Source organism: Bufo gargarizans, chromosome 1, assembly GCF_014858855.1.
Source record: "Bufo gargarizans isolate SCDJY-AF-19 chromosome 1, ASM1485885v1, whole genome shotgun sequence".
Taxonomy (NCBI): domain Eukaryota; kingdom Metazoa; phylum Chordata; class Amphibia; order Anura; family Bufonidae; genus Bufo; species Bufo gargarizans.
This window is the reverse complement of record NC_058080.1, coordinates 125,509,487-125,520,981: the sequence shown is the minus strand read 5'-3', so window position 1 is coordinate 125,520,981 and position 11,495 is coordinate 125,509,487.

Here is an 11,495-nt window from a genome sequence, read left to right as displayed (position 1 = left end):
GGACCCGAACTTTTCGGCACTAAAAAGGCTGTAAAACAGCCAGGAAAGAGCTAGAGGGCTGCAAAAGGCAGCAACATGTAGGTAAATCCCCTGCAAACAAATGTGGATAGGGAAATTAATTAAAATAAAAATTAAATAAATAAAATAACCAAAATCAATTGGAGAGAGGTTCCATAGCAGAGATCTTCCGTCACCCACCACTGAACAGTCCATTCAGATATTTAGGCCAGCACCCAGGCAGAGGGAGAGGTCCCGTAACAGAGAATCTGGCTTCATGTCAGCAGAGAATCAGTCTGCATGTCATAGCAGAGAATGAGGCTTCACGTCAGCCACCACTGAACAGTCCATTCATAATTTAGGCCAGCACCCAGGCAGAGGAGAGAGGTCCCGTAACAGAATCTGGCTTCATGTCAGCAGAGAATCAGTCTGCATGTCATAGCAGAGAATCAGGCTTCACGTCAGCCACCACTGCAACAGTCCATTTCATAATTTAGGCCCAGCACCAGGCAGAGGAGAGGGTCCCGTAACAGAGAATCTGGCTTCATGTCAGCAGAGAATCAGTCTGCATGTCATAGCAGAGAATGAGGCTTCACGTCACCCACCACTGCAACAGTCCATTGGCATATTTAGGCCAGCACCAGGCAGAGGAGAGAGGTCCCGTAACAGACAATCTGGCTTCATGTCAGCAGAGAATCAGTTCATCATAGCAGAGAATCAGGCTTCACGTCACCCACCACTGCAACAGTCATTGTCATAAATTTAGGCCCAGGCACCCAGGCAGAGGAGAAAGGTCCCGTAACAGACAATCTGGCTTCATGTCAGCAGAGAATCAGTCTTCATATCATAGCAGAGAATCAGGCTTCACGCACCCACCACTGTAAGAGTCAATTTTCATAAATTTAGGCCCAGAAACCCAGGCAGAGGAGAAAGGTCCCGTAACAGACAATCTGGCTTCATGTCAGCAGAGAATCAGTCTTCATATCATAGCAGAGAATCAGGCTTCACGTCACCCACCACTGTAAGAGTCAATTTTCATAAATTTAGGCCCAGAACCCAGGCAGAGGAGAAAGGTCCCGTAACAGACAATCTGGCTTCATGTCAGCAGAGAATCAGTCTCATATCATAGCAGAGAATCAGGCTTCACGTCACCCACCACTGCAACAGTCATTTCATAATTTAGGCCCAGCACCCAGGCAGAGGAGAGAGGTCCCGTAACAGACAATCTGGCTTCATGTCAGCAGAGAATCAGTTGCATGTCATAGCAGAGAATGAGGCTTCACGTCACCCACCACTGCAACAGTCCATTGGCATAATTTAGGCCAGCCACAGGCAGAGAGAGAGGTCCCGTAACAGACAATCTGGCTTCATGTCAGCAGAGAATCAGTCTGCATGTCATAGCAGAGAATCAGGCTTCACGTCACCCACCACTGCAACAGTCCATTGGCATAATTTAGGCCAGCACCAGGCAGAGGAGAGGTCCCGTAACAGACGATCTGGCTTCATGTCAGCAGAGAATCAGTCTGCATGTCATAGCAGAGAATCAGGCTTCACGTCAGCCACCACTGCAACAGTCCATGGTCATAAATTTAGGCCCAGCACCCAGGCAGAGGAGAGAGGTCCCGTAACAGACAATCTGGCTTCATGTCAGCAGAGAATTAGTCTGCATGTCATAGCAGAGAATCAGGCTTCATGTCAGCCACCACTGCAACAGTCCATTGGCATATATTTAGGCCTAGCACACAGGCAGAGGAGAGGTTCATTCAACTTTGGGTAGCATCGCAATATAATGGTAAAATGAAAATAAAAATAGGATTGAATGAGGAAGTGCCCTGGAGTCCAATAATATATGGTTATGGGGAGGTAGTTAATGTCTAATCTGGACAAGGGACGGACAGGTCCTGTGGGATCCATGCCTGGTTCATTTTTATGAACGTCAGCTTGTCACATTGGCTGTAGACAGGCGGCTGCGTTTGTCTGTAATGACGCCCCCTGCCGTGCTGAATACACGTTCAGACAAAACGCTGGCTGCCGGGCAGGCCAGCACCTCCAAGGCATAAAAGGCTAGCTCTGGCCACGTGGACAATTTAGAGACCCAGAAGTTGAATGGGGCCGAACCATCAGTCAGTACGTGGAGGGGTGTGCACACGTACTGTTCCACCATGTTAGTGAAATGTTGCCTCCTGCTAACACGTTGCGTATCAGGTGGTGGTGCAGTTAGCTGTGGCGTGTTGACAAAAGTTTTCCACATCTCTGCCATGCTAACCCTGCCCTCAGAGGAGCTGGCCGTGACACAGCTGCCTTGGCGACCTCTTGCTCCTCCTCTGCCTTGGCCTTGGGCTTCCACTTGTTCCCTGTGACATTTGGGAATGCTCTCAGTAGCGCGTCTACCAACGTGCGCTTGTACTCGCGCATCTTCCTATCACGCTCCAGTGCAGGAAGTAAGGTGGGCACATTGTCTTTGTAGCGTGGATCCAGCAGGGTGGCAACCCAGTAGTCCGCACAGGTTAAAATGTGGGCAACTCTGCTGTCGTTGCGCAGGCACTGCAGCATGTAGTCGCTCATGTGTGCCAGGCTGCCCAGGGGTAAGGACAAGCTGTCCTCTGTGGGAGGCGTATCGTCATCGTCCTGCCTTTCCCCCCAGCCACGCACCAGTGATGGACCCGAGCTGCGTTGGGTGCCACCCCGCTGTGACCATGCTTCATCCTCATCCTCCTCCACCTCCTCCTCATCCTCGTCCTCCTCGTCCTCCAGTAGTGGGCCCTGGCTGGCCACATTTGTACCTGGCCTCTGCTGTTGCAAAAAACCTCCCTCTGAGTCACTTCGAAGAGACTGGCCTGAAAGTGCTAAAAATGACCCCTCTTCCTCATCCTCCTCCTCCTCCTCCTGGGCCACCTCCTGTTCCATCATCGCCCTAAGTGTTTTCTCAAGGAGACATAGAAGTGGTATTGTAACGCTGATAACGGTGTCATCGCCACTGGCCATGTTGGTGGAGTACTCGAAACAGCGCAACAGGGCACACAGGTCTCGCATGGAGGCCCAGTCATTGGTGGTGAAGTGGTGCTGTTCTGTAGTGCGACTGACCCGTGCGTGCTGCAGCTGAAACTCCACTATGGCCTGCTGCTGCTCGCACAGTCTGTCCAGCATGTGCAAGGTGGAGTTCCACCTGGTGGGCACGTCGCATATGAGGCGGTGAGCGGGAAGGCCGAAGTTACGCTGTAGCGCAGACAGGCGAGCAGCGGCAGGATGTGAACGCCGGAAGCGCGAACAGACGGCCCGCACTTTATGCAGCAGCTCTGACATGTCGGGGTAGTTGTGAATGAACTTCTGCACCACCAAATTCAGCACATGCGCCAAGCAAGGGATGTGCGTCAAATTGGCTAGTCCCAGAGCTGCAACGAGATTTCGCCCATTATCACACACCACCAGGCCGGGCTTGAGGCTCACCGGCAGCAACCACTCGTCGGTCTGTTGTTCAATACCCCGCCACAACTCCTGTGCGGTGTGGGGCCTGTCCCCCAAACATATGAGTTTCAGAATGGCCTGCTGACGTTTACCCCGGGCTGTGCTGAAGTTGGTGGTGAAGGTGTGTGGCTGACTGGATGAGCAGGTGGAAGAAGAGGAGGAGGAAGCCGAGAAGGAGGAGGTGGCAACAGGAGGCAAAGAATGTTGCCCTGCGATCCTTGGCGGCGGCAGGACGTGCGCCAAACAGCTCTCCGCCTGGGGCCCAGCTGCCACTACATTTACCCAGTGTGCAGTTAGGGAGATATAGCGTCCCTGGCCGTGCTTACTGGTCCACGTATCTGTGGTTAGGTGGACCTTGCTACAGATGGCGTTGCGCAGTGCACACTTGATTTTATCGGATACTTGGTTGTGCAGGGAAGGCACGGCTCTCTTGGAGAAGTAGTGCCGGCTGGGAACAACATACTGTGGGACAGCAAGCGACATGAGCTGTTTGAAGCTGTCTGTGTCCACCAGCCTAAATGACAGCATTTCATAGGCCAGTAGTTTAGAAATGCTGGCATTCAGGGCCAGGGATCGAGGGTGGCTAGGTGGGAATTTACGCTTTCTATCAAATGTTTGTGAGATGGAGAGCTGAACGCTGGCGTGTGACATGGTTGAGACGCTTGGTGACGGAGGTGGTGGTGGTGGTGTTGGTGGTACATCCCCTGTTTGCTGGGCGGCAGGTGCCAACGTTCCTCCAGAGGCGGAGGAAGAGGCCGAGGCGGCAGCAGCAGAATAGGCCGAGGCGGCAGCAGCAGAAGAGGTAGCAGGGGGAGCCTGAGTGACTTCCTTGGTTTTAAGGTGTTTACTCCACTGCAGTTCATGCTTTGCATGCAGGTGCCTGGTCATGCAGGTTGTGCTCAGGTTCAGAACGTTAATGCCTCGCTTCAGGCTCTGATGGCACAGCGTGCAAACCACTCGGGTCTTGTCGTCAGCACATTGTTTGAAGAAGTGCCATGCCAGGGAACTCCTTGAAGCTGCCTTTGGGGTGCTCGGTCCCAGATGGCGGCGGTCAGTAGCAGGCGGAGTCTCTTGGCGGCGGGTGTTCTGCTTTTGCCCACTGCTCCCTCTTTTGCTACGCTGTTGGCTCGGTCTCACCACTGCCTCTTCCTCCGAACTGTGAAAGTCAGTGGCACGACCTTCATTCCATGTGGGGTCTAGGACCTCATCGTCCCCTGCATCGTCTTCCACCCAGTCTTGATCCCTGACCTCCTGTTCAGTCTGCACACTGCAGAAAGACGCAGCAGTTGGCACCTGTGTTTCGTCATCATCAGAGACATGCTGAGGTGGTATTCCCATGTCCTCATCATCAGGAAACATAAGTGGTTGTGCGTCAGTGCATTCTATGTCTTTCACCGCTGGGGAAGGGCTAGGTGGATGCCCTTGGGAAACCCTGCCAGCGGAGTCTTCAAACAGCATAAGAGACTGCTGCATAACTTGAGGCTGAGACAGTTTCCCTGGTATGCATGGGGGTGATGTGACAGACTGATGGGGTTGGTTTTCAGGCGCCATCTGTGCGCTTTCTGCAGAAGACTGGGTGGGAGATAATGTGAACGTGCTGGATCCACTGTCGGCCACCCAATTGACTAATGCCTGTACCTGCTCAGGCCTTACCATCCTTAGAACGGCATTGGGCCCCACCATATATCGCTGTAAATTCTGGCGGCTACTGGGACCTGAGGTAGTTGGTACACTAGGACGTGTGGATGTGGCAGAACGGCCACGTCCTCTCCCAGCACCAGAGGGTCCACTAACACCACCACGACCATGTCCACGTCCGCGTCCCTTACTAGATGTTTTTCTCATTGTTATGGTTCACCACAACAACAAATATATTATTTGGCCCAATGTATTGTATTCAAATTCAGCGGGATATAAATTTGAGGCCTAGTATTTAGGCGCTGGGTGACCGGTATGGATTTAGTGACAGAATTAGACTTGGAAATGCACAGAAGCGTGTGTGTGAAGTTATTCTGAATGACCCTATGTGCACCTTCAATATTATATACCCTTTTAGGGATAGATTTCAAATAGCTCTGATATAGCAGAAACCACTAAATTATGAAATTGCTAAATTGGGAATTGTACTTCAACCCAGAACAAAAAATGTGCTTTGACGGACACTAAATATCTTGCCCAGCAACAACAGTACAGCGGTGGGTAACGAGAGATTTAGAGGGATTTAAATTTGAGGCCTAGTATTTAGGCGCTGGGTGACAGGTATGGATTTAGTGACAGAATTAGACTTGGAAATACACAGTAGCGGGTGTGTGTGAAGTTATTCTGAATGACCCTAATGTGCACCTTCAATATTATATACCCTTTTAGGGATAGATTTCAAATAGCTCTGATATAGCAGGAAACCACTAAATTATGAAATTGCTAAATTGGGAATTGTACTTCAACCCAGAACAAAAAATGTGCTTTGACGGACACTAAATATCTTGCCCAGCAACAACAGTACAGCGGTGGGTAACGAGAGATTTAGAGGGATTTAAATTTGAGGCCTAGTATTTAGGCGCTGGGTCACCGGTATGGATTTAGTGACAGAATTAGACTTGGAAATGCACAGAAGCGGTGTGTGTGAAGTTATTCTGAATGACCCTATGTGCACCTTCAATATTATATACCCTTTTAGGGATAGATTTCAAATAGCTCTGATATAGCAGAAACCACTAAATTATGAAATTGCTAAATTGGGAATTGTACTTCAACCCAGAACAAAAAATGTGCTTTGACGGACACTAAATATCTTGCCCAGCAACAACAGTACAGCGGTGGGTAACGAGAGATTTAGAGGGATTTAAATTTGAGGCCTAGTATTTAGGCGCTGGGTCACCGGTATGGATTTAGTGACAGAATTAGACTTGGAAATGCACAGAAGCGTGTGTGTGAAGTTATTCTGAATGACCCTATGTGCACCTTCAATATTATATACCCTTTTAGGGATAGATTTCAAATAGCTCTGATATAGCAGAAACCACTAAATTATGAAATTGCTAAATTGGGAATTGTACTTCAACCCAGAACAAAAAATGTGCTTTGACGGACACTAAATATCTTGCCCAGCAACAACAGTACAGCGGTGGGTAACGAGAGATTTAGAGGGATTTAAATTTGAGGCCTAGTATTTAGGCGCTGGGTCACCGGTATGGATTTAGTGACAGAATTAGACTTGGAAATGCACAGAAGCGGTGTGTGTGAAGTTATTCTGAATGACCCTATGTGCACCTTCAATATTATATACCCTTTTAGGGATAGATTTCAAATAGCTCTGATATAGCAGAAACCACTAAATTATGAAATTGCTAAATTGGGAATTGTACTTCAACCCAGAACAAAAAATGTGCTTTGACGGACACTAAATATCTTGCCCAGCAACAACAGTACAGCGGTGGGTAACGAGAGATTTAGAGGGATTAAATTTGAGGCCTAGTATTTAGGCGCTGGGTCACCGGTATGGATTTAGTGACAGAATTAGACTTGGAAATACACAGTAGCGGGTGTGTGTGAAGTTATTCTGAATGACCCTATGTGCACCTTCAATATTATATACCCTTTTAGGGATAGATTTCAAATAGCTCTGATATAGCAGAAACCACTAAATTATGAAATTGCTAAATTGGGAATTGTACTTCAACCCAGAACAAAAAATGTGCTTTGACGGACACTAAATATCTTGCCCAGCAACAACAGTACAGCGGTGGGTAACGAGAGATTTAGAGGGATTTAAATTTGAGGCCTAGTATTTAGGCGCTGGGTCACCGGTATGGATTTAGTGACAGAATTAGACTTGGAAATGCACAGAAGCGTGTGTGTGAAGTTATTCTGAATGACCCTATGTGCACCTTCAATATTATATACCCTTTTAGGGATAGATTTCAAATAGCTCTGATATAGCAGAAACCACTAAATTATGAAATTGCTAAATTGGGAATTGTACTTCAACCCAGAACAAAAAATGTGCTTTGACGGACACTAAATATCTTGCCCAGCAACAACAGTACAGCGGTGGGTAACGAGAGATTTAGAGGGATTAAATTTGAGGCCTAGTATTTAGGCGCTGGGTCACCGGTATGGATTTAGTGACAGAATTAGACTTGGAAATACACAGTAGCGGTGTGTGTGAAGTTATTCTGAATGACCCTATGTGCACCTTCAATATTATATACCCTTTTAGGGATAGATTTCAAATAGCTCTGATATAGCAGAAACCACTAAATTATGAAATTGCTAAATTGGGAATTGTACTTCAACCCAGAACAAAAAATGTGCTTTGACGGACACTAAATATCTTGCCCAGCAACAACAGTACAGCGGTGGGTAACGAGAGATTTAGAGGGATTTAAATTTGAGGCCTAGTATTTAGGCGCTGGGTCACCGGTATGGATTTAGTGACAGAATTAGACTTGGAAATACACAGTAGCGGGTGTGTGTGAAGTTATTCTGAATGACCCTATGTGCACCTTCAATATTATATACCCTTTTAGGGATAGATTTCAAATAGCTCTGATATAGCAGAAACCACTAAATTATGAAATTGCTAAATTGGGAATTGTACTTCAACCCAGAACAAAAAATGTGCTTTGACGGACACTAAATATCTTGCCCAGCAACAACAGTACAGCGGTGGGTAACGAGAGATTTAGAGGGATTTAAATTTGAGGCCTAGTATTTAGGCGCTGGGTCACCGGTATGGATTTAGTGACAGAATTAGACTTGGAAATGCACAGAAGCGGTGTGTGTGAAGTTATTCTGAATGACCCTATGTGCACCTTCAATATTATATACCCTTTTAGGGATAGATTTCAAATAGCTCTGATATAGCAGAAACCACTAAATTATGAAATTGCTAAATTGGGAATTGTACTTCAACCCAGAACAAAAAATGTGCTTTGACGGACACTAAATATCTTGCCCAGCAACAACAGTACAGCGGTGGGTAACGAGAGATTTAGAGGGATTTAAATTTGAGGCCTAGTATTTAGGCGCTGGGTCACCGGTATGGATTTAGTGACAGAATTAGACTTGGAAATACACAGTAGCGGGTGTGTGTGAAGTTATTCTGAATGACCCTATGTGCACCTTCAATATTATATACCCTTTTAGGGATAGATTTCAAATAGCTCTGATATAGCAGAAACCACTAAATTATGAAATTGCTAAATTGGGAATTGTACTTCAACCCAGAACAAAAAATGTGCTTTGACGGACACTAAATATCTTGCCCAGCAACAACAGTACAGCGGTGGGTAACGAGAGATTTAGAGGGAATTAAATTTGAGGCCTAGTATTTAGGCGCTGGGTCACCGGTATGGATTTAGTGACAGAATTAGACTTGGAAATACACAGTAGCGGGTGTGTGTGAAGTTACTCTGAATGACCCTATGTGCACCTTCAATATTATATACCCTTTTTGGGATAGATTTCAAAGAGCTCTGATATAGCAGGAACCACTAAATTATGAAATTGCTAAATTGGGAATTGTATTTCAACCCAGAACAAGAAATGTGCTTGAACGGACACTAAATAACTCGCCCAGCTACAGCACTAGGGACAGATTTAGCTGGATATAAATTTGAGGCCTAGTATTTAGGCGCTGGGTGACCGGTATGGATTTAGTGACAGAATTAGACTGGGATATGGCCAAAAAATGAACAGACTATTGCTGGTTAAATGCACTTGGTGTGACAGCTTCACCCTGATGTAGGCTTTAGCCAAAAAACAACCACACCATTGAGGGTTAAATGCACTTGGTGACAGGCGCAGCTTGCCCCTGATTTTGTATATGGCCAAAAAATGAACAGACTATTGCTGGTTAAATGCACTTGGTGTGACAGCTTCACCCTGATGTAGGCTTTAGCCAAAAAACAACCACACCATTGAGGGTTAAATGCACTTGGTGACAGGCGCAGCTTGCCCCTGATTTTGTATATGGCCAAAAAATGAACAGACTATTGCTGGTTAAATGCACTTGGTGTGACAGCTTCACCCTGATGTAGGCTTTAGCCAAAAAACAACCACACCATTGAGGGTTAAATGCACTTGGTGACAGGCGCAGCTTGCCCCTGATTTTGTATATGGCCAAAAAATGAACAGACTATTGCTGGTTAAATGCACTTGGTGTGACAGCTTCACCCTGATGTAGGCTTTAGCCAAAAAACAACCACACCATTGAGGGTTAAATGCACTTGGTCGCAGCTTGTGCTGGCGCACCACAAGACACAAAATGGCCGCCGATCACCCCAGAAAAATGAGACTGACAAACGGTCTGTGCAGCCTAAAAACAGTGAGCAATTGAGGATCAGCAGCTCAATGATCCACAGCTGCAGATCGATCAGTTAATCAAGTCCTTTGGAGGAGTTAATCTGCCTAATCTCGCCCTACTGTCGCAGCCGCAACCTCTCCCTACGCTAATCAGAGCAGAGTGACGGGCGGCGCTATGTGACTCCAGCTTAAATAGAGGCTGGGTCACATGGTGCTCTGGCCAATCACAGCCATGCCAATAGTAGGCATGGCTGTGATGGCCTCTTGGGGCAAGTAGTATGACGCTTGTTGATTGGCTGCTTTGCAGCCTTTCAAAAAGCGCCAAGAAAGCGTCACAAAAGCGCGAAGAAAGCGACGAACACCGAACCCGAACCCGGACTTTTACGAAAATGTCCGGGTTCGGGTCCGTGTCACGGACACCCCAAAATTCGGTACGAACCCGAACTATACAGTTCGAGTTCGCTCATCCCTAGTCTTAAAATATCTCAAACTAACGTGGAACATTGTTACGACTAAGGACAGATAGTTCAAAAAGCAAACAAGCTCTCTGATGCCACCAGATGCAAGATAGCCATCCTATAAAGGTCTTAAGACATGACTTGGATAATAATTAAGTCAGCACCTCAGCTGCAGACAGCTATTTTGGGGTGATTTCTCCCTCATCAGTGCAGAGCAGAGAGTACTGGCTCAACTGGCTGAGAGGCCTAGGTCAGGATTCAGGAAATATGAAATCTCCTTAAGGAGATCACCTAAACAGTGTAAGGAGGCTTATAGGCTGACAACGCTTCTCTGGAATTCTGGGGAAATTGTATGCAAATGAGTTCTTAGCAAGCTCTCTCTCTAATGCCATTAGATGTTAGGTGGCTATCCTGTAAGTCAATGTTCGACTTTTTAAACAGGCCTTGATATATGACTTGGATAATAATTAAGTCACCATCTCATTGATGGAACCTAGTGGGGACCCCTCTATAACATCCATATGTCTAATAGGTCTTCATGAAACAATCCTTCACTCCTGTCTGACATAACACAGTGCTAAAGTCCTCAGGCAGTAGAAGCTCCTGACATTGGATGACATGTGTGCCGCTGTCTCCTGAGAACAAGTCAAGATTATCATTCATACCTCCCAACCTACCTGAGGAATGAGAAGAAAACATAAAAGACCTTGCATGGGAGGGGGATCTATAATCCATATAGTGTGCAGATAAGTCCTCAGCTTCCTTTCCTTGTGGATGGCCGACTGCACGTCATACGATCCTCAGTAATCCTAATGATGCACTGTTTATGTGATGACCAGCGCTCACCACTAGATGTAGAATACCGTCTGTAGATTATACAGCATTTACTGCATTCATTTAACTTGCAGTTTATAATAGTGATGTATGATGTGCGCTTTTACTTGTCATCTGTTTATAGAGATATTAGAGCAGAATTTACATATTTATTATTCAGATGCACCAAACAGAATGACAATTTTTCTGACTTCTACGGCATTTCTTGGTTCTAAACTAGGATGTGGATGTGGCAAGCTTCTGTCTACGTCCATGATTCTGGTGCATACGAGTGCTTCAGATTAGAACAAGTTAGAGTTGGTCTAAACTTTTTGGTAAACAGAATTTTGGAGCATTGACACTTTCACAGCATGTGGACACATTTTTGGTATAAGATAAACCAACTAATAGGTGGTATAAACTAGACAGTCTGAAGAATTATCATCCAGCATCGGC